Source organism: Sinocyclocheilus anshuiensis, unplaced genomic scaffold (genome assembly GCF_001515605.1).
Source record: "Sinocyclocheilus anshuiensis isolate Anshui unplaced genomic scaffold, SAMN03320099.WGS_v1.1 scaffold1068, whole genome shotgun sequence".
Lineage (NCBI taxonomy): Eukaryota > Metazoa > Chordata > Actinopteri > Cypriniformes > Cyprinidae > Sinocyclocheilus > Sinocyclocheilus anshuiensis.
This window is the reverse complement of record NW_015551062.1, coordinates 2,736-8,038: the sequence shown is the minus strand read 5'-3', so window position 1 is coordinate 8,038 and position 5,303 is coordinate 2,736. Positions and strand designations below refer to the sequence as shown.

General features: G+C 39.9%; 1 protein-coding gene across 3 annotated transcripts in view; it reads right to left on the bottom strand.

The window, feature by feature from the left end:
* Nucleotides 1–5,303, bottom strand: part of LOC107661991 (uncharacterized) — a 46,084-nt gene that overhangs the window by 40,040 nt on the left and 741 nt on the right. The gene's annotated exons all lie outside the window — the stretch shown is intronic.

Below are 5,303 nucleotides of genomic sequence, written 5' to 3'. Positions count from 1 at the left end.
AAAAAAGCACATTTTGTTAAAAAAGAGAAAAGTTGGGAGGTTGTATCAAAGCATAGCTCAGTAGCTTAGTACATATAAGATACATCAATGTAGTTTCATTTGTCTGAGTACAAGGTTTTATTTTTTCAATTTTGCACCCTGTTTTGTCCCACTTCTCAAGAATGACTGTGTGCTCAGTGGCCCAATAGCTGTCGGGTTTAGGAGTGGGTTTAATTTCAAATCAACCAATCCTGTTTAACATGAATGACCAAAAGGGGAGGGCACAGTGCCATGAAAGTGTGAACGCCCCCTTCGTTTAGGGGATTACTTGCCATGGCTATAAATGGCTGTTGCATTGAAGAATACCTCAGTAACATACATCTGAATTGGTACATATCTGGCAGTATACGGACCCATGGTATTTCCGTGTCTGGTCAGTAATACTCCCAGATTTGTGACCCTGGACCACAAAAGCAGTGTTAAGTCGCTGGGGTATATTTCTAGCAATTGCCAAAAAATACATTGTATGGGTACAAAATTATTGATTTTCTTTTATGCCAAAAATCATTAGGATATTAAGTAAAGATCATGTTCCATGAAGATATTTTGTAAATTTCCTACTGTAAATATATTAAAACTTAATTTTTGATTAGTAATATGCATTGCTAAGAACTTAATTTGGACAACTTTAAAGATGATTTTCTCAATATTTAGATTTTTTTGCACCCTCAGATTCCAGATTTTCAAATATTGTCCTCTCCTAACAAACCATACATCAATGTAAAGCTTATTTATTCAGCTTTCAGATTATGTATAAATCTAAATTTCGAAAAATTGACCCTTATGACTGGTTTTGTGGTCCAGGGTCACATTTGTCCGAAAATCTGCGGTGTGTACAGGAGTTTACTGGTCCGTATACTGCTCTTTTCATGCAGTGATCGAAAGCAAATATTCTCTGATAAAATAATCCATATGAAACCAAAGCGAGGTACAGGCTTTCCCGTCTAAGCTCACCTATAATGTGATCATGCCCACGCACATCGCGCGCTATACGATAATCATCCATGCAAAACCAAGCTTGAGACACACAAACATGTAGATGTCCACATCACCTCCGTAAACAAAGAAAGATTCAAGTTAATCTCGGCTACTTTTTGTTTTTGGAAGAAGACGCGCTGTGAGGAATAAGCCTTGAATTGTGATGCCAACACGGCTTAATCCAGTAGATGATCTCATTCTGATGAGTCATTTATTTTTACTTATATTAGTGTTACTGTGACATAAGCTTGTACACATTCACTTGTTGAATTTTTCCCAAACTATAATACCAGACTAAAATATGTCGAGTGCAACATTTTGAAATATGATAGGCAACCCTTCATTGCATCTAAATGTTGTAGGACTCGTCTGCATTTTAGCTTGCATTCTTCTGTGATTTATTAAAGGGCATACTGACACGCAAAACATGATTTTTACTTCTTCTTTTTTTTTTTACCACTGCATGTGTAACTTAAGTAACGTAATTTTATTGACATTAGTAACTGTAATCAAATTACATAAATTTAAAATGTAACGCATTTACTGCATTACCAGGAAAAGTAATTATAATACAGTAACGCATTATACCCAACTCTGCATATGACCCTTTTTGTTTGGTATTTATAGCCCTCATGTTGCCATTGTCTCTTGTCGTGTATTGAATGTATGTGACCCTGCTCTCGGTGAGTGTTCAAGTCTAATCTCTTTGTTTTGTATTTATGTTGAATAAATAAACCGCACTTCGGTTCTTAAACTTGCCATTCAGTGGACTGTTTGTTACAGAATACACGGCCGTTACAGTGGACCCAGCAGTTTCTTTGCTTCACCTACATCAAGGTAATCATTGCTGATTGTGACTTTTGTGGACTGTGCCATTTGGTGGATTTTAATGATGTGGCTTTAAAGGACATTTTTTGACATGGACTTAAAGATTCTCTTAATTACCTCATGCTTCGCCATACCCCTCACTGGACTCTTGAGCAATATATTGACTTTACATTATTGGTGAGTGGGTCTGCTTTCACTGTGGGTGACATGAAGGAGGAACACGGCACTTCACTATGTCTCATCACATTATGACTGCTACACTGGAGCAATTTCACATCCCAACAGTTATGTCTGGAGTTGTTCACGTCATGCCTGCCAAGCCAAAGCCTGCTCACTTCATGTCTGCTCACGTCATGCCTGCTACTCCAGGGCCTGCTCACGTCACGCTTGCCAAGCCAGAGCCTGCTCACCTCATGTCTGCTACACCAACGCCTGCTCACAGAATGTCTGTTACGCCAAAGCCTCTTCACGTCATGTCTGCCAAACCAGAGCCTGCTCACATCATGCCGGCCACTCAAGAGCCTCGTCACAAGATGGCCGCCACGCCTGAGGGAGCTTGGGCCAGGACTGAAAGGACTGTTTGCCAGTGTGATGGACCCTCCACTGATATTAGTGATAGTAGCTGGCATCCCCAGGGCCTCAGCACTGGCTATCACAGAGGCTGTTCCCCTATTCTCAGTGCTCCCTGTTATGGCCATAGCCATCCTGAGTGCTTGGGCTGCACACTGCACTCCTGAGGCCTCTCCTGTCCACGAATCTGTCCCAGAGGCCTCTCCTGTCCATAAGTCTGCCTCAGAGGCCTCTCCTATCCACGACTTTGCCTCAGGAGCCTCTCCTCCATGAATCCGCTCCAGTGCCTACAGAGGTGGCGGCTTCCGCTGCAGAACCTCCTGGGGTGATGGCGCCCACTTCTGAACTCTCTGCCTGTCCTATCACGGCCATGGAGGACGTCCATAAACTCACAGTCTGTCCAGCTACAGCCATGGAGGCTGTCCATGAACTCTTTGCCCATCTTGTCACTGCCAAGGGGGCCATCCATGAACTCTCTGCTTGTCCTTTTATGGCCGTAGAGGCCATTGGCCACCGGGACAAGACCACAGGAACCAGATGAGTCCTCTGCACAATGAGACTTTTCTGCAGCCTGGAATTGAACTGCTGGTTTCGTCTGGCCAGAGAGTTGGGGACACTTAATTTCCAGCGATATCGTTGACTTGATTGCACAGACACTAACTGAGCTGGATGATGACATCACTGAATTCAATGATGAACTGCCTTTAACTGAAAAATTAGTGTTTACTATTGTCATTTTGCATTATTGATGCAATATTTTCCTAATTAATGCTGTACAGTTGCTTTGACACGATGTGTATTGTTAAAAGTGCTATATAAATAAAGGTGACTTGACTTGACTTGACTAGTCATCATTTATTTGACTGGTGCTCATAGGTATATTCTTGGTCACACTTTAAGGTCCAGTTCTTGCCATTAACAAAACATTAACTATGACATTTGTCTCAATAAACTCCTAATTTGCAGGTATTAAGTAGGATTAGGGATGTAGAATATGGTCATGCAGTATATGTGCTTCATAAGCACTAATAAACAGTCATTATGCTAATACTATGCATGCTAATAAGCAACTAGTTAATAGTGAGAACTGGTCCCTATACTAAAGTGTTACCATATTCTGTGTATAACTGGGGTCTGGTGAAAACACATCACATCTGTTTTTGCGAGTGTACAATTTTGCATTCTTTATGATACACGCATATACTGCATGATTTGAAGCGTCAGTCATGTCTGTAGCACAAACAGTGCAGGAAAAGTTAGGTGCCAAATTTAATGCTTAGGGTCAGGAGTTTGTCTCAAATCCTTAACTCCAAGTATGACCAATAATAATTATAATGCTTGCCTTAAGAAGAACCCCTATTAATTAGAATAATATTTTAGAAGCAGAGTATTTTGATATATTGCTAGTAAGTTTAAACAAGTTAGGTATTGAACAAATTGACTTGCACTGAAACAATCAATGATCCATTGAGAGGGGAAGAGATAGCGAAAGAGATAGCATTGCTAATCCTCTGATAGTTGAAAGGCCAAAGCAGGATTAGTTGAGTTCTGGGTGTAAAGCTGTCTTCAAAGCACTGGGCGAGCCCTGATGGTATAAATAGGGCTGCAGCATCTAAGCCATCTTTCACGAGTCGGTTAATTTCATCCTGGACTGCTGCTGATTAAGGTTTGAGGTTGAGGAATGAAATTGTTATGACACAAGTCTTCATATGTTATTTAATTAAACTTCATTATTTTAAAATTCATCTGTATAATATTCTCTCTCTATTTTGATGTTTTTAATCAAGTAATGATTTGCAGAAATAAGAAAGCTCCAAACATCATCTTGTTTAAACTCCGTCTTCCAATACGGGATTATGGGAAATAGTGCTTTGGCGCACGCACAGCCGATATACACTCGAAATCTGAGGTCATTGTGGGTATAAAGGAGGGGATGAATATGACGAACAAAGCTGTTAGCTCAGAATTCAGACACCATTATAAAATATGCTGAGACCCTATAGTGCTTGAAAATTTATTTGTTCCATTCCGATCTCTTCTGTTTTTCAGTATATGTAATACTAAATAAAATATAGGGAGAACTTTCGGACACAGCAATAGTGATTTTTGTAGGTGGTTATTGCTGATGGGTTTAAACCAAGTGTGCGATACATACATAGCATGTGTTGAGAATTGATTACACACGTGAGTGGAATCATACACATGGTTGGCCAAGCTTTTCAGCTCACACTTTCAGTGCTCAGCACTCACAATATCGCCACTTCTCAGAGATTACTATGTTTAAAGCCAGCAAACAAATAAATATGAATGCTTGAAGATGCATAACAAGCATCTGATTGCTTGCAGATGTGTAAGAAAGCATATGAAAAACTGAAGTATTTTACATGGAACAACGGGATAATTTGACAACTTTTATTGCAAAAGAAATTCAATAGGCTCTAAGAATTGTATGCATCTGATTGCTTGCAGATGTGTAAGAAAGCATATGAAAAACTGAAGTATTTTACATGGAACAACTGGGGATAATTTGACAACTTTTATTGCAAAAGAAATTCAATAGGCTCTAAGAATTGTAATCCTGAGCATTTTGTATGTAGTATGTAGTGAGCATGTATAGTATGTAAGTGTTTTTCCTGAAATGTTTCAGTTGTTCAGACAACAGCCTCTGTAATGGCAGCATCACACATTTTTACACAAGGAAATTATTGAATAGCGTTTTAGTTTGTAAACCTCTGGTAGTTAAGGTCAGACTGGATTACGAGGCAGTGCTCTTATGTGCTGCATCAGATCAGTGACGCTCTTACAGAAATCCTGATCTCTGTAGATCTTCATCACTGAGGCCACCACGTGCCTTAAACACACACACACACACACACACACACACACAC